Source organism: Pan paniscus, chromosome 15, assembly GCF_029289425.2.
Source record: "Pan paniscus chromosome 15, NHGRI_mPanPan1-v2.0_pri, whole genome shotgun sequence".
Taxonomy (NCBI): domain Eukaryota; kingdom Metazoa; phylum Chordata; class Mammalia; order Primates; family Hominidae; genus Pan; species Pan paniscus.
Genome location: NC_073264.2, coordinates 29,974,689 through 29,994,325, shown reverse-complemented (window position 1 = coordinate 29,994,325; position 19,637 = coordinate 29,974,689). Strand labels below are relative to the sequence as shown.

General features: G+C 35.9%; 1 long non-coding RNA gene across 1 annotated transcript in view; it reads left to right on the top strand.

The window, feature by feature from the left end:
* LOC117975786 (uncharacterized) overlaps nucleotides 1-18,723 on the top strand; it is a 121,594-nt gene extending 102,871 nt beyond the window's left edge. Inside the window, exon 5 of the long non-coding RNA XR_008620824.2 lies at nucleotides 16,758-18,723. This is a non-coding gene — a long non-coding RNA (uncharacterized LOC117975786). The remainder of the gene's footprint in view (nucleotides 1-16,757) is intronic.
* The last annotated feature ends 914 nt before the right edge of the window (nucleotides 18,724-19,637 follow it).

Sequence of the window (19,637 nt, the reverse complement as noted above, 5' to 3'; positions counted from 1 at the left end):
TAGGGAATTGTTAGAGAATTGTTTGTGGATATCAATCATTTAATTATGTTGAGGTTTGGTTTTTGGCCTAAAATATGGTCTTTCTTGAAGAATGTCCCATTTGCATTTGAAAAGACTATATATTCAGCTATTATTTAGTGGCATATTCTATAAATAGCAAATAAATGAAGCTGATTTATAATGTTTTTCAGGTTTACTAAGTACTTACTGAATTTTTATCTATGCTTTAATTTTTTGTTGAAAGCTCACATCTTGTGTAGGACAATAGAGGCTGAGGTAAATCGACTTTATGCCTGGAAATTGGTAGATGGGCATATATTTTCTTTTGCTAGTCCTCTGTTGTGGAAGGCTGAGTCAACAAGTTAGGAATGAAATGGTGGTTGGGCTCTTTTGTTGTTATAGTAAACCCCTGTGCACCACAGACTTAGAATTCCTCTAGCATTACCTTGTGTTTAAGGTGGGGTTGGTTTACTACAAGGATTCTCTCAATATTTGCTTTATCCTCAGCTCTAGGTCTTTCTTTTGAACTTGTGCCTCAGCCGGGGTCTTTCTTCACCCTTCTTTGTCCCTTTCCAAGCAGAAGCCGTCTGTCACTTGGTGCTGCTATAGTGGTGGTATAGGCTGGAAGAGAAAGACACCCTCTATGGTTCTGGTTAAGCCTCCATCTTAAGTAGACACTGTCCCTGGATTCTGGTGGGTGGGCTGTCTCGGGGTTTCTGCTCTCCTCCCCCTGTAGGTTTCAGCGTGGAATTTATTTTTCTCCTTTCTCAGGGGTAAAAGGCATTTTCTGTTTTCTTCCTTCAGCACTTCCAGTGCCTTGTGGGGAATGTCTTCACCAGTGCTCTAAAAGGCAACAGGATTTTCTGCCCTGTATCCAGCAGCTTAAGGCTTTTGTTTCAAAAGGGAATAGGAGAGAAAAATCTCTCCTATCATGCTTTTCTTGCGGTACTGTTGCCCGTTTTTAACTTTTTGTATAAATGGAATCATTCAGTATGTACATTTTGTATCTGTTTTCTTTCACTCTACAGTATGTTTGAAATGTTTTTATGTTGCTTTGTATATAGTTTTCTTCAGATTTCTGAAAGTATGACCGACAAATAAAAATTCTATATATTTAGGGCATACAATGTGATGTATATATTTACATATATATGGAGGCATAGGGGAATGATTACCACAATCAAGCTAATAAACATATCCAACACCTCCCAACATCTCTCGTAGTCACTTTTTATTTATTTATTTATTTATTTTTTGGTGAAAACACTTGTGATCTAGTCTCTTAAAATATTTCACCAGTTGTGGTGGCTCCTCCCTATAATCCCAGAGACCCAGCAGGCCAAGGCAGAAGAATTGCTTGAGGCCAAGAGGTCAAGACCAGCCTCTGCCACACAGTGAGAATTCATCTCTAAATTTTTTTTTAACAAATTAACTGGGTGTGGAATCACACACCTGTAGTCCCAGCTACTTGAGAGACTGAGGCAGAAAGATTGCTTGAGCCTAGGGGGTTGAGGCTACAGCGAGCTATGATCATGCTATTGCACTCCAGCCTGGGTGACAGAGTGAGACAACATCTCAGTGAAATCAACTATACAACCCATTATTATTAACTATAGTCACCATGCTGTACATTATGTCTCCAGTGCTTATTCATCTTATATCCAAAGGTTTGTATCCTTTGACAAATATCTCTCTTTCTTTTCCTCATTTCCAGAACCTGGCCACCGCTATTCCACCTATTCTGTTACCAGGAATTCAATGTTTCTTTTAGATTCCACATATGAGTGAGATCATATACTATTTGTCTTTGTGTGTCTTGCTTATTTCACTTAGTATAATGTCCACATTGTTGCAGATGATAGGATTCTTTTCTTTTCAAAGACTGAAAAAAAATATTTACTTTTATTGCTTCTGTACCATGGCTATTGTGAATAGTGCTGCAATAAACATGGAGTGCAGGTATCTTTTTGATATAGTGATTGTATTTCATATGGATTTTATTTTCTTTATACCCAGAAGTGGTATTGCTGCATTGTATCTTAGTTCTATTTGTAATGTTTTGTGGAACTTCTAAACTCTTTTTCATAATGGCTCTACCAACTTACATCCCTACCTAGTAAGGAGGTCGAATTTCCGATAGCTTTGACTGACACAGCTATTCCCCCTGCCACTTGCAGTTCTCCCAATAACCGCAGAATGTACCAAAAAATGTGACATCTTGAGATAAGGATAACAACCTTATCCTTCTCTGTGCCTCTGTTGCTTAGAGAACAGGATGTTCTCCAGTGCTTACACTCAGTGAGCCCAGATGAGCTTCATCTGCCATGAGCTGCTTTTCTGAGTCTTGGGGGACTGGCTTGCCATGGATCCTAGGCTTCTGTTTATTCTTGCTGCCTGTCTGTAAATAATACACCTGCATTCACTGACTTGTGTGAGTGTCCTGCTTCACTGGACTCATGCAGGTGGTAGAGCTACTGGGGCTCTTTCCCTCCTTTCAGCTTTCCTCATAGTGTTGGGGCTATTGCGGCACCTGGGTCTACACTAAGTCGCTGGCAGAATTAAACATCTTCAAACCAACAGCGAACAAGGATTCCCTTTTCATCCTTGCCAATACTTAACGTCTTTTGACTTTTTGATAATAGCCATACTAACAGGTGTGAGACAATACCTCATTTGGGTTTTGATGGGCATTTCCCTGATGATTAGTGATATTGAACATATTTTCATGTACCTGTTGGCCTTTTGTATGTCTTCTTTGGAAAAATGTCTGATCAGGTCATTTGCTCATTTTAAAATCAGGTTTTTTTTTTCTATTGAGTTGTATGATGTTCTGTGTATAGTTTGTTCATTATTATTGATGAAGCAAATTCCATTTATCAACATACTGCTATATACTTATCCATTCTATTGCTATTGGTTATTTGGTATGTTTCTAGTTTGTGTCTATTATGAATAGTACTTCTTTGTGAGTTTTTATATATGAGTTTTTTTTCCTGTTGGGTCTATTTATATCTATAAAGCAAATTGTTGAGTCATAAGATGTATATAATCAGCTTTAGAAAGCCTTACCCAAAGTTTTTATACTGATTATATATACAAATACATATTTCCACTAGCAATGTAAGCAGGTTTCATTTCCACCAAATCCATTCCAATACTTTTATTGTCTCTCCTTTGCATTTTAGCCATTCTGGAGAATATTGAATGTTTTAACTTTTATTTCTCTGATGACTAATGAAGTTGGTAAAATTTGCACATGTTGATTGGCTATGTGGATAGCCTCTTTTGCGATGTGCCTGATCAAGTTATTCATTCATATTTCTATTATGGGTATTTTGTTCATATTTCTATTACTGGTACAGAATACAAAGACCAGATTTGGACTACACGTATACGTCAACTGATTTAGGATTTTGCAGTGTAGTGAGGAGGATGCCCTTTAATAGATGTGGGTGGTGGCACTATAGATTTTGAACTTTTTAAGTGACAAGAGGAAGGAATGTGTCTACTTTGTTCAGCCTGCTTTCTACAGTATTTATGATGCTATGAATAAATGAATAAATGGGTTAATAAATAAATAACTCAAATCTCCTTTCGTGATTAACAATGTCTATACTTACTATCCATAGGTGTTACTGGAATTTTTGTTTTTCCATGTACAAGTTCTCCTCATTTACAATGGGGATATGTCCCAAAAAAACCGTCATAAGTTGAAAATGTCATGTGTCAAAAATGCATTTAATACGTTTAACCTGTAGAACACCATAGCTTAACCTAGGCTGTCTTAAATGTGCTCAGGACACTTACATTAGCCTACAGTTGGACAAATTCATCAATCACAGAGCCTATTTTATAATAAAGTGTTGAATATCTCGTAATTTATTGAATACTGTACAGAAAATGGAAAACAGAATGGCTGTATGGGTACTCAAAGTACAGTTTCTGTTGAATGCATATCGCTTTTGCACCATTGTAAAGTTGAAAAATTCTAAATTGAACCACTTTAAGTTGGGTACCATCTGAAATGCTAAATTATTAACCTCAAAACTCTGTTGGTTTAATCATAAAGGCTAAATATGTAAGTTTCATAATTTTCAGGCTATTAATGGAAATGATGGTTGTCTTGTTGGAAATAAGTTATATTCTTAGTGAGTTTCTGCAAATGTTATACTCAGTAAGTACAACATTTTAAAAAGAGGAAATTGATTTGAAATTTCTAACCAATGTCTCATCACTTTCATTATCTTTGTTTGTCACACTATACCCTATTAATGATGTGATTTTTTGCCTTATTTGAAATAGAATTTAAAAGAATTCATGGTAGATATTCTGTGAAGTTTAAAAACAGTAAACATCAAATGTTAGTTTCACAAAATCTTAAATCTCTTTAAAACATTGTTATTAGAGGAAGGACTTATAACTTTATATAGACTGTGATATGAATATTATATAACTGTAAAGGCAAATAGTTGATATGTAATAGGGGATATATTCTCTATGATGCTCTTCCTAAAACCAATTAAAAAACCATTCAGTTTTAAAATTAGAATGTGAAAGGTCATGGAAAAAGTGGTTGGATTTATCACTTATACATTATCTAAATGGAACACATTTGTACCAACCTACTGGAACAATTTCATCTGATTTAGCCACTGTTAGCATAGCTTAAAATATAATTCACTAGGAATATGTCTGCAAACCCATTGATTGTAGACATTGTACTATGCACAATATAAAGGTAACAGTAAGTAAAGCTCTTTAGAAGTAAGGTAGCCTTTGCAAATTGTTTGGAATTAATTTGTTTTGAGTAAACGGAAATTAGTCTGTTAAATGAAGCTTATTAAAAAAAGGATTACAAAGGGGTAGGAGACCATCTCCTCAGGATAGCTTAAAACCCACACATTTGTATGAGTCAGGAGAAGCACTGTCCTTCAAAAATGATTGTATTCTTTCCAATTGCCTGAGATTTGTTCCTCCTGATGTAATCTGGAGATCTGGCAAAGTATAAACATATTTAGAATCTTATTCATTAGAATACTGAACTCATCCATCAGCAGGATTGACAAGGTCTGAGACAAAGAATTTTGCCTGGCACACAACCTGTACTGAGATTTTCCTGTGGCTATAATGTAGCACACCTGACAGATGTGTAAGTCATTTAACCCAGCAGGGTACTCATAAACACCACAGACCGGCACTCAACATGATAGGGATTATTTTTCTTTTGTCTGCCTGAAGTTATATGGCCTATAATCAATAAAGGATTGAGGCATAACTAGCTAAAACATAGGGTGTGATATCATTTATATGCAACATTTCTCTTGCTTATAAAGCTTTCAAAATGTCACAGAAGCTGAGATACTTTTTGACACAGGTGAAACATGCAAACCATGCTTCCTTTTTTATGATCCAAACTGGTTTAGAAAAGAAAAGCATCAAAGATGTTATTTGCTTATGGAGTAAAGATAATATGTTACCTGTTTATATTCTTGATAGTTCATTAAAGACATAATGGGCTTTATTAAAACCATGTTAATTTTTAAATAGAACTTGGTGAAGATGAAAAGCAACTGCAAGGACAGTATTTTAAATTCTCAATAACAACGTGTCTGAACCAGAAAAAGAAAGGAAGAAATGAATATACATATGTAGTTTTTCAAATTATACTATATGTCCTAAGGGAAGGAGATAGATGCTATTCGTTTAAATGTCATGTTTGCATGAGAATGAAACACAGCGATTTTAAATTTGGCTTTATTAAAGTTTCTTTTTTAGGTCAAGTTTATCATTTGGTAAATAGCAATTGGAGCAACAGCTCATTGATAAAGTTTATTTAGGTCATTTGAGGAGAGGTAACAATTGGGGGGCGGGGGGCACACAGTGCTTTCAAAATAGCATTTTATTACATTTACAAATTATTACATAATCAAAATCTTCTTGCAGTCTGCAACTATGTAGGGAGTTTAGAAATAGAAAAATTAACAATACCTTAAAGGAACATATAAATACCACAGTTGCACCATGGTGCTCCCCTGGCATAAATAACACTTATTTTAGAAGCTGTTTTTGTAAGCATGGATTTCTGAGAAAAAGATTCCAGTTTTGTTTTACATAGGTCATGGCTTTTAAAAGTTTGCTTTAGGGTTCAGTGATTTTCTGGGTGCACCTGTATATGCAGATGCAGAAATTGTTTCATCTTGGAAAATAACTATAGTTTAGCACTTTTGTGCCAAAATAAGTCTGTGGAAGTTAATGAAAACATTATTTCAGGCTATGCCTAAACACAAAGAATAGTTAGGAATTCTGAAAAACAAACACATATCAGAAAGGTTGAAATACTCAAACTATTTCCTTTTCCAATGTTTTGTTTATGTCTGCTGCTAGTTATAGTATGCTAACTGCTTTCCTTTCACTGACATTCTAACTCCTATATTTCCAGGCTAACGACCTTTGATTTTTGGTCAATTGATGGTGGTATTTTTTTGCAAGATTTTTCTTAGCTAATTTCTGAATTAGACATTTTGCCATGTTAGCTACTTTGGAAAGGAACTTCTTAAGTCCATTGTGATCTCTATGTGTATATCTGTGGCTTTGTTTTCATTTTAAACAAAATTATATAGAAAGGGAGTGGTCATAGCCAAGAAATGATTTAAATAGGACTTACAACGTAGATGCTGAGTGTATACTAGTCCCCTCAACTGGGAAGATTTTTCCTTCAAGTTTAAACTCAATTTCCATTTCTTTGGGAAAGCCTTACCTGGCCTTGCTGAGTAGGTCAAGTTCTCCTGTGATGTGCTTTCAAAGTACCATGTAACACTGCTTTTTAGTGACTGTTGCCATTGGCAGTTTCACATTTATTTTTGGCTCTTTGATTAATATTAATATCTGTCTATCCTACTACACACCAAGCCCCAGAATTATAAGAATTGTATGTTTTCTCATTCTTATATCCTTGGAGTCCAGCACGTGATGGTGATCCAATAAAAGCTTGAAGAATGAATGCACATTATATAACACTACTCTACAATATTGATACAATTTCATAATGTTTAAGTATAATTTTGAAACATTCTTAAAACAGACACGACTGTTCTGGCTCTTTGCTTTGTATTATGTGATTTTGGCAGATCAATCAATAAATGCCTACTCTGGAATCATTTGAGAGATATCCAGAAGTTGGATATAGGTTGGAGGACTTGGCTTAGATGTGTGGCCATCGCAGGGTTACTGATTTCTCACCCTCACACAGTTAACCTCACTCCTCAGTCACAGTCAGGCTCCTGCTTTGGACCAAAGAGGAGTAAAAATTATTTCCCATCAATGGATACCTGAGAAATAGCAAACACCTCAAAGGGGAAAATGCTGAGAAAAGATTTAGAGATGAGTCAAAGTATCTTGAAGACAGGTGAAACAAATGGAATGAGAACATTAAGCATTAGTAGGCATTTATTGTCTTTTAACCTAGAGAATAAAAAACAAGGAAAGAAGAGAAACTCAATTCCTGACCTGTCTCTTTGTTTTCAGCCATGAAATAAGAAAATTAAACTATTTGTGAATTTAAAAAATACATCTAGAAAAATAAAACAAACGTTTCTGAACTTTGATATCTGAGTCTTAAAAGTTTCTGACGCAGTCTTTACTCTTTTGGTATTACAGCAGATAACCAGTATGTTCCCCATTTTCAACCATCTTCTTCCATGATATATATGTGAAAATCATAAGCAAGCACCATATACATATAAATACTTTAAATCTGTTTTGTCATTTTATCTGGGAGGCAGTAGAGTGTAGATATTAAGAACAGTGTAGTGTAGAGATTAAGAACTGGGTTAAAAGATGCAATGTATATGATGTGTTTAATAGTACACTGCCTGATAAAATGGTAGATGTTCTATAAAATGCTGGTCACTTTTCTCATTATGATTGTTGCCATAGTAGAATGGAATGTCCCATTGTCCAGTTTACTCAAGCACTGCTCTCAATGCTGGGGTTTTCCTTCTATGACACTTCTACCCTTCTGTATGTTAAAGACCTCCAGATTAATTTTGGGAAACTTAGAATATTCCGGGCCTTCCAAAAAGAGTGCACATGAATACCCAGGAAGTCTGCACTGAGCTCAGAAAATTCTCATGAAGGGACCTGATGACCAGAGGCCCACACCCCTCTGTGAGGAGAGGTACAGCCAGCATGTCTTCTCTGTCTGAGTAAATGTTACTCTGAGTAATGTTTCTTGCTGTTGGCTTAGCTTCCATGCGGCTCCCAGAGTGTTTGTGCATCTGCGCATGCTGACCTCACTTCTCTCCACCTACTCATCTCAGATTCAGCTCCCTTTTCTCCCACCTTTGATGTCCAATAAGGCCATACCTTATTCACCAACTCTCCATCCCTCCCACATCAATACAGGTGACTCACCTTGATTTCTCAAGGGGGTGTGGGTGGAATGATCTAATTCTTCTTCCAGTCTCTTTCCATATTTATTACTCTGGCTGTGAAAACCTTCTTCTTTTTTTAAAAATAATACTCTAAAATGTCTGTTCTACAAGTAAAAAATAAAAGAAACCAAGCACTGATTATATTTTGATCTTTTTTGTTTTGTTTTTGCACTATAAAATTCTATTTCTCTCTAACACAATAGTGAAACTCTTTACCTACGGGGGTGGGAGGGGATTCACATATAAGGAATTCAGAAAAAGAAAATAACATGGATTAATATTCCAATTTACTAGTTTGCTACATTATTATTATTAAATGCCACCTTAACACTATCAAATAAACACTATCACTCTCATTTATTGACACAAAACTAACACAGTGACAATGCAAATATCTTGTTCACAGCAACAGCCCAAACAAAGACCAGGAGCTCTGACGCCAAAGCTCACAGTGTAGTGCTTCTTCAAAAAGACTACGTTCCCTCTTGCCTCAGGAACTTTGCGTTCCCTGCTTTCTTTGTCCAATGCCTGGCTAAATTGTACCATAATGGTTTCATGCTGTGTATCACAGGGTTTGCACAGGGTGATCCATCAAAAAGTGGGAAGAAAATATGCAGTTCTTATTTATGCATTTCTGTCTATGAAGTAAGAATGAGTAAAACGTTATAAATGTTTACTCTGACTAAGTACTGATGCCCTTGAGGGATTTTGAAAAAGAGAGGAAGTTCCACAATGGGGAAAGGGCATGGCAGAAGCCTCTTTCTTGTTAGCACTCTGCAAGGCAATGTTTGTAGCTTATGCATGCCCAGTTAAGTGGATTTATGGGTTATACTCTTATTCTAAATAAATTGATCCTTACAAAATGGGGAAAGCTCATAAAGGGTTTTCTAAATAGAAACTGTAAACTGAAGACAATTTAATACTATTTTTGCAAGAACAAGCAAGTGACAAAAAAGAACGAAACTGACATATCAACTATTGTATGAGCTTTGTTTTCTAGTCACACAAAACACAGACAATTAGACAATATATTAGCCAGGAAACTAGAAGTTCTCAAAAAGATTAGAATAAGTTGTTACATATAATATTTATTTAAGTTACAATTTGTCTTTTCACATTCTGTGTTTTAAGATATGGGAAAATGGTGTCATTTAGTATGGAAAAATAAGGCAGGTGTGAATATCTGTATTCACTTCCAACCAACTGATAATTTGGTTTATGAATGCCGTTCCTATATTATTACCTGCAGAATGATCACATGTGTATTTGTCACTTTTTTGGTCCTGATTTTATATATATATATATAAATACATATATATATATAGTATTCTTAACAATTAACCTCACTATTTGTGTGTAATTTGTGTTTTATTATCCATTAATTGTTGATGGTAATGCATGTATATAATTCATAAATGCATATTTTTTATGGATGGGGTACATGAGGTTCATGATAAAAAGTTACTAATCCTTAATAATCATTTAGGATTCAGCTTGGACATTATAGGCATACCTCTGACATACTGTGTGTTCCATTCCAGACTACCAAATATAAAGCAAGAGAAATGGGGGAATAGCCCTTTGGTGGGATGGTCAGAACACACACAATATTTATCAATTAATTCACGATCTTTTATGGGTGTGGTTTATGGCACCCCAATACAATTAAAATGTTAATATCAAAGATCCTCAGATTACAGATTACCAAAATGGATATAATGACAATAAAGTTTTTTGAAATATTGCAAAAATTACTAAAATATGACACAGACAGGAAGTGAGCACATGCTGATGGAAAAATGGTGTCAATAGACTTGCTAGAAGCAGGGTTGCCACAAACCTTTAATTTGTAAACCGTGTGAAAGGCAGTAAAGTGAAGTGCAGTAAAACAAAGCATGGCTGTATTTTTTTTTCTATTGTAATATTTTTGCAGAATCTACAAGAATTGACTCTTTTGCAGCTTCCTCTCCACCAAGTCTGTGATGGCAGGGACAGTGTCTTACTCATATTTGAATTCTCACGATAGAGCAATGTGTCTGACAAACAGAAGTCATGTGAGGAGACTAATAAAGACGTATTCACCACAAACTACCAAAGACTTAGCTGATATCATAAAATTGAACTCGGGCACATCTAGGCATAGCTCTCTGCTTTCAAGTTGTCCTTTAAAGCCCAGGCAGGCACTTTCCTCTGCTCCCCATGGTGTCCCTGCATGCGTCTTTTTGGTTGGGCTTCCCAGTTGACTCAATATTCAGCATATTGAGTACTTTCTCCAGTCACTTCTGCCTGTGGCTTCTGTAAAATAGCAAAAATTAGCAAGAAATTTTTGTGACTCATACTCAGCAATGGGTCTAGCTCCAACTCTCATTGCCTTATTCTACTTTAGTCCTTCCTCTTCTTAAGCAGGTCACGACATGGATAACTGATTGATGAGAGAGAAGTGAGTAATAGTAAGTGTTAGAGGGAGAAAGTGGACTCTCAAACTTTCTCTAAGGAGCACTTATTACCTCCTTTAACTGTAATGATCCCATATGGAATGACAGTAATAGTCGCAAGCAGCCACGTGTGCTGGAGGTAAAGGGTTACCTTATAACACTAGAGAGAATAAGGCTAATGGCAAACTCTAGGATGAAACTGTTATAAGAATCCAGGTTGTGCTAAAGGTGTCCCATAACAAAGTAGAGTCAGTAGAATTGCAGGGATGTAGATGCATTTGAGGAATATTAAGGAGGTAGAAAGTAAGGATTTGAGTCCTGGATGATCTCATGTTTCTGGCTTGGACAGTTGCATGGTTGGTGATGCCATTCATTAAGAAAGTTATCATTTAATAGTATTCATTGTGTATATGTAGCACATTTCCTTTATCCATATACAAAGTAGACAAAATACAGTCATCCCTCGGTATCCATGGGGGATTGATTCCAGGAACCCCTGTGGACACCAGAATCCACAGACGCTCAAGTTTCTTATATAAATTGGCTTAGTATTTGCATATAACCTATGCAAAGCCTCCCATATATTTTAAATCATCATTAGATTATTTATAATGCCAAACACCATCTAAAAGCTATGTAAATTGTTATCCTGTATTGTTTAGGGAATGATGACAAGGAAAGAAGATTGTATATGTTCAGTACAGATGTAACCATATGTATATACACATATATATTTTTTCCAAATATTTTGGTCTGTGGATTACTAATTGCATGAATGGGGAACTCACAGATATGGAAGGCTGACTGTGCTGCATGATCGCATGTGTATGCAGAATCTGAAATAGGGAAATTCATAGAAACACAGAGTAGAATGGTGCTTACTAGGGTCTAGAGGCAACAGAGGGTTGAAGGGATGGGATTGAGGTGATGTTGGTCAAAGGATACAAAATTCCAGTAGACAGGAGGAATAAGTTCTAGAGATCTATTGTACAACATGGTGACTATAGCTAATAGCAAATGTCTTATATATTTGAAAAATGATGATGGTAGATTTTAAGCATTCTCACTACAAAAAATAAGCATGTGAAGTAATTATAGTTTGATTTAGCCATTCCACAAAGTATACATATATAACACCATGTTGTACATTATAATTTTATGGAATTTTCTTTATTAATTTAAAAAATAGAGAAAGAATCACTGACGAAAGAGGAACATGTTTTCAGAGTAAAGAGGATAAATGCATGGTAAAACAGACAGACAGACAAAACCCCCCAAAAAACACAGTCCCTTTATTGGTTCCATTCTGAATCTGGTCTCCACATTCAATCGGGCAATGAAATTTGACCAATAGCCTTTTTATATTTTCGTGGGGAGGCCTAGATCACATTCTTCATGATGACACTCTAAAACATTCACTGCACTCCTCAAGCCTGTGTTGGAAAACTCGCCATCCTGCTCTCCCTACTTGTAGGATCATCCCAGAGACAAGCTGCTCCTCTACTGCTCAAAGAAATTAGAGGTAATCGGCCGCACGCGGTGGCTCACGCCTATAATCCCAGCACTTTGGGAGGCCGAGGCAGGTGGATCACGAAGTCAGAAGATCAAGACCATCCTGGCTAACCCGGTGAAACCCCGTCTCTACTAAAAATAAAAACAATTAGCCGGGCGTGGTGGCGGGCGCCTGGAGTCCCAGCTACTCGGGAGGCTGTGGCAGGAGAATGGCGTGAACCCGGGAGGCAGAGCTTGCAGTGAGCCGAGATGGCGCCACTGCAATCCAGCCTGGGAGACAGAGCGAGACTCCACCTCAAAAAAAAAAAAAAAAAAAAAAAAAGTAATCAGGCAGAGTCCGCCACCCCCTCTTCCCTTTCTGTCATCCCCACTGCCAATCATTCCCCATTCTGTCTGTTTCTCGATTATCTTTGGAGTCTCTCCACTTTCCTTTTATTTCCCCACTGTCGCTACCGAGTCCAGATTGTTAGAGGCTTTTACCTTGATTTTTGCAGCAGCCTGGTATGGTTCTCTAGTTTCCTCTCATTGCTCTCTCCATTCTATCCTCCACTTTGAAACCAAAGTGATATTTCAAAATTGCAAATCTAATTATATCACCCCTTTGCTTCAAACTTTGCAATGGTATCTCAGCCTGACTTCACAACATGGCTCACTTAGACTTCTCCAGCATTGTCTCTTGCCACATCTCCCTGTTCTCTCCACACTGATTCAATTCTTAAAATGTACCACATTTTTTATTATGGCCAGATATTTGCACATACTGTCCCATTTGAAATGAAATATGATTTATTTTATATTTGTATTACTGATATTTCTAATGTTGAATCTTAAAGTTTTCATTCAAAAGTCACTTCCTCCTGGAAGTTTTTCTGATTCTCACTCCTTCCCTGAATTAGGGAAATATGAATTAGGTTCCCCTCTTATGAGCCCACACTGCATCTTATATTTTTCCTATCATAGCTCATCATGGAGCTTAATAATTTTCTAGGTTTCTTTGGTAAGAATCCCATAGTGCACTATATAAAGGCAGGACCTGTTTCTGTCTCCTGACTGTCTCTTAGTACCCAATAAAGTTCCTATTATATACCAAATGTTCTATAAATACTTCTAAAGCATATTAAATGTTGAATGATTTATATGACATTATTCTATACATTTGAGCCATTTTAAATGTGTATGATAACTAACCTAGATTAAACAAAGAATAAATGTCTATGAAAAAAGACTTTAAAATAAATAAATAATAAATAAATAAATAAATAAATAGCTTGACTTTTATCAATGTAGATATTCAATCTTGATGATTCAACACATTGGAATCTTGCTTTTCCCATCTGGAGTATTTTGATAATTACTTAACACATTTTATAATAGAGATACCATCTGCAAATTTCAGTCTTGCCATCTTTTCCTAATCTATCACACAACACTGAGGTCCTAGAAAGCCTGAATTCCTGAGATTTTGATTGATGCGAATATAACTTCTAATTCTATTTACTCATGAACATCATAATATTTTAAAAGTAGGCCCTTTTTTTTAACTTAACTGTGAATAGCCATTAATCATTTTTCTTCTGCAGAGCATGGTTCTCCGTCTTATGTTAATTATCACTTGCTATTATTTCCATATAGTTATATGGAAATATATTATATTTCCTGAATCCATCCTGCTCATAACCATCAGGTTAATTTTAACAACATCACTGATCATTAGAGAAGTGCAAATCGAAACTACAAGATACTGTCTAACACCCATCAGAATGGCTATTATTAAAAAGTCAAAAAATAACAGATGCTGGCAAGGTTGTAGAGAAAAAGGAATGCTTTTATACTGTTGGTGGGAGTATAAATTAGTTCAGCCATTGTGGAAGACAGTGTGGTGATTCCTCAAAGACCTAAAGACAGAAATACCATTCAACCCTGCAATCCCATTACTCAGTATGTACCCAAAAGTATATAAATAATTTTATTATAAAGACACATACATGTGTATATTCATTGCAGGACTATTCACAATAGCAAAGACATGGAACCAACCTAAAAGCCCATTAACAATAGACTGAAGAAAGAAAATGTGTTACATATACACCATGGAATACTATGGAGCCATAAGAAAAAACAAGAACATGTCCTCTGCAAGGACATGGATGGAGCTGGAGGCCATTATCCTTAGCAAACTAATCAGAAACAGAAAACCAAACACTGCATGTTCTCACTTATAAGTAGGAACTAAATGATGAGAACACTTCGACACATAAAGGGGAACAACAGACACTGGGAGCCTGTCAGAAGGTGGAGGGTGGGAGGAGAGACAGGATCAGGAAAAATAACTAATGGGTGCTAGGCTGAATATCTGGATGATGAAATAATCCATACGACAAACCCCCATGACAAAAGTTTATCTGTGTAACAAACCTGCACTAGTACTGCTGAACTTAAAAGTTAAAAAAGAAAACACAAAATATTGTTATTTTCATTGTATTTCCTGTGATGTAAACAAAAAAAAAAGTTTAACAATTTTATTTGTTTCCTAGGGATCTAGCTTTCAAAATTTAATGCAGGAGAAATTTTTCTTTTCAAAGAAATACCTGTAGATTCTCCATTATATGTGTTACATGTGTGTGTATGTGAATGAATGCTTGGCAAGGAGCCATCTCTGGAAGAAAAAGGGAGATACTAGTTGTAAGGACAGGAGAGTCTAGACGAGAGCCAGTGAACTGTAGTGTTTGTAAAGGAAAACAGGAAAGATGTGAGAAAGAACCATGAGCTGTGAAACTCTGGGGAAGGACAGGGGTAAAGATAATTTTTAGAATAATTTGCTGTGTGTAGGCAATCTAGTACTCTCATGCTTCACCATTTCTTCAGGTAAAGTAAATCAATACATTGAACCAACAGATTTCATGGAGTGTGAATTGCACCTCTCACTACCAAAAGTACACATTGAAGCTCCACTTGCAAGATCAATAACATCAATAACAATAGAAATCACCCAGAAAATATCTTTACTTTGGTCTTTCATCTTCCCTTTAATATTTACTTACAGAGGCAATTATTTCCTCTCAGGTAGCTCTGCATATTTACAGATCTCTGGAAAAAAATTATGGTCCTTTTAAATACAGCTATAATTTTGCCATTAAAAGTAGTTAGCACCATATGATAATCAAACTTTGAATCTGACTTAAAGTTAAATTTACCCTCCTTCTCCTCCTCCTCCTTCTCTTTTCTTCTTCCCCTTCTTCTTTGCTTGTGGCTTCTTAGTGTACCTGTGGCACACTAAAGATGATCTCAAGTTCTTTATAGCTCCCCTCATCAAGAGGCAGAATCCACTTCATTAAGCTATGCATCTGGATTGGCTTTGTGGCTTGCTTAAATATGATAGAATGTGTTGGGAATGACATTATGTGAATACTTCTGTCATTATGCAAGGAAGCCTGAGATGAAAAACAACTTGGATAGACAGCGGGACTGGCTCAGCCATCACAGTTCTTCTAGTCACTCCAATTAATGCTCCTGAAATGTCAGTGAGGATGTTTTACACCAACCTCTCCCCATCATCCATGCTGCCAGCTGACTGATGGAGCCCTCCTGTGCTGGCTCAGGTGATATTGGCAGGTGAGCTGCCTAGTTAATTCACAACTGGGAGAAAATAAGAAATTGCTGTTTTAAGCTACAGTTTTGGGTGATTTCAAGAGAGATCACGAATACACTCCACCAGGTGATTTTACTGGTTAAAAGCTAGAAGAACCTCATGGCCACTTGTGGCCCATGAGAACTAATCAGGCATCCTTTGTCCCAACACACTTTAGGAATGTCGGTGACTCTCCATGCAGCTACTTCTCCTAGACAGCCCCTACTTTCTCTTTTGAATTTTCCAGGCAAGAGCAAGGCACCAGTTCACCATATCTGTCTGAGGAAAAGAACATCTATCAATCTCCTGAGAGTGCCCGTGGAAACTTATCTCATTAGACTTTAGGAGATACTTCCCCCATGTCTTGATCTTCTCTTTTATAAGAAATCCTTTTAATTTTATTTTTCTTTCCCACCTAGATAGACAGTATTGTATATGTGGCTTTTAGCCACTGGTCTACAATCCTTTCTCTACAATTCTGAGATCTAAATAGCTCTTAGAAAATAGAACAGAATGTATGCATGTATACATGTGTATATCTATAATACAATATACAATTATATGTATACACAGATATGATTATTTGACAGCAATACCTAACATCAGGCTATTTATAATCTTTATAAACCTTATTTAACCCACTTCTTGGGAATATACATTCATTTTGTTGCAGAAATCTTCATATATGATATTCACTGAGGGTGTGATATAACATATGGTATACTATCTTTTCTTTTTTATTTTTTTTAGATGGAGTCTCACTCTGTTGCTCAGGGTGGAGTGCAGTGGCATGATCGCAACTCACTTCAACCTCCGCCTCCCCTTCAAGCGGTTCTCCTGCCTCAGCCTCCTGTACTATCTTTCTAAAATTATAAAAATTGAATTATTAAATAGATCTTTCCCCAAGGATTTCAGAAGAAGAGACTCCACAGCTCCACAGGAGCTCTTTTCTTTGAATAATTGTATCCTGATTGAGTACCTGATTTTGGTATCTTATATCTATTATCCATTTTTTTATTGAACCAAAATACACATTTCAACAACTGTTAAACTAGGTTAAAATTCACCAAGTCATTAGACTTGGATTTATGTTTCTTTTAGAAGAAGTACCATCCATATGGCAGGCTGCAAAAGGCCAGTCTTAGCAGACATTGTGAAGATGTGACTTACATTCTCAAATAAACTATCTTCTCAATGGATCAATAAAGTTATTTGTACTTCCCTTAAATTATAGCCTAATTTTTTTCTCTTAGATATTAAAAATAGTCGATGAGATTAACCAGTTCTATTTCAGAACGGGTCTAAGTCAGTGGGCTTAAACTATACTCAGCAGGCCTGCTTCAGGGACTCAGCAAGGAGAGGCAGTTGAAAAATGAGGTGGCACATGCAAGTCTCCGAGTTGTCAAATGCACTTAGTCTAGTGGATTTCCCCTTTTAATGTGCTGTAAATAATAAAATTCATGATTTTCCTTGAAGACAGTATTGACATTGCTAATACGAAATACACAGATGTTTTGGAATTTTTGTATAACAAATTGAGTGTTCTTTTATTCCAACTTTTAGCATCAGGTTAATACAGCCAATATTTATTTCATAAACTTAATTTCTATGCTTTATTCCATCATCTAAAGCTATTATCATAATTTTATTTTTATGTATTTTTAAATTTTAATTTTTAATTTTTGTGGGTACAGAGTAGGTGTATAATATTTATTGGTTACATGAGATGTTTTGACACAGGTATGCAATGCGTAATAATCATATCAGGGTAAATGGGGTATCTATTGCCTCGAGCATTTATTCTTTGTTACAAACAATCTATTTTAAACAAAAATAATACCGGATCCATGCTTTACTACTGTTGAAACCTCTTGCTGCACTTTGTAAATATTTTACTTTAGCATTTTCACTTTTTTTTTTTTTTTTTACAATTTTTACATTCTAGGGTTTTTACGGGTTTAGGTCTAACATTTAAGTATTTAATCCATCTTGAATTAATTTTTGTATAAGGTGTAAGGAAGGGATCCAGTTTCAGCTTTCTGCATATGGCTAGCCAGTTTTCCCAACACCATTTATTAAATAAGGAATCCTTTCCCCATTGCTTGTTTCTGCCAGGTTTGTCAAAAATCAGATGGTTGTAGATGTGTGGTGTTATTTCTGAGGCCTGGGTTTGGCTGATGCTTCTGTGGGTGATTGCATTGGTTCTTGGAAGACTGTGTCATGGCTGGGGGCCCACGATACCTATTTTCCTGATCAGATGGATGAACTGTCCTCTGGCTTATAGTTTATGATTGCCCTGTCCATATACTAATGTTTTATCTTTTATTTTTAAAATAGAGCTTTACAGTTTTCAAAGTGCTGCCACATATGTCACCTCATTTGACCTCTCCTTTATGAGACATACAGATTAGCATAGAAAAAAGGTGAAATATGCTAAATAATTTCTATTGGTCATAGAACTATCAAATATAAGGAAAAACTAGAAATCAGTTCTTTTATTACCATTATGTAATTTCTAAAAGCATAAACTCTCATCTCATAAATGAAAGATTCCTGTTCCTTTTACTTTTTCTGCCACAGATTTTGAAGTTGTTGACAAGTGTGTCATTGAAACACTTTTTTTGTTTATTAATTTTTGTGTAACCATTAAAAGAAGGGAATACACTGAAATATGTATCCCTAAACATTTTCCATACTTGACTATAAGTTGAGCTGAAATCTTGATTTAATACATATATATATCATGTAGTTTATATGATTTAATTCAATTTAATACATATATACATATCATGTAGTTTCTTTGGAAAACAAGTATAATGGTCTTGTGAGAATCCTTTATAACAATTGTTCAGAGAAATATATTTACAAATCTTTTGGAAACGTTCTCTAAAAATACTAAAACAGGGTGGCTGGCAAGATGGCAGAGTAGCAACAGCTCTGGTCTGCAGCTCCCAGCGAGATCAATGCAGAAGGCAGGTGATTTCTTTATTTCCAACTGAGGTACCTGGCTCTTCTCATTGGGAGTGGTTAGACAGTGGGATAAATGCCCCAATTAAAAGACACATATTGGCAAATTGGATAAACAGTCAAGACCCATTGGTGTGCTGTATTCAGGAGACCCATCTCATGTGCAAAGACACACATAGGCTCAAAATAAAGGGATGGAGGAATATTTACCAAGCAAATGGAAAGCAAAAGAACCAGGGGTTGCAATCCTAGTCTCTGATAAAACAGACTTTAAACCAATAAACATAAAAAAAGACAAAGAACGGCACCATATAATGGTAAAGGAATCAATGCAACAAGAAGAGCTAACTATCCTAAATATATATGCACCCAATACAGGAGCACCCAGATTCATAAAGCAAGTTCTTAGAGACCTACAAAGAGACTTAGACTTCCACACAATAATAATGGGAGACTTTAACATCTCACTGTCAATATTAGACAGATCAATGAGACAGAAGGTTAATAAGGATATTCAGGACTTAAACTCCACTCTGGATCAAGTAAACCTAACAGACATCTACAGAACTCTCCACCCCAAATCAACAGAATATATATTCTTCTCAGCACCACATCACACTTATTCTAAAATTGACCACATAATTAGAAGTAAAACACTCCTCA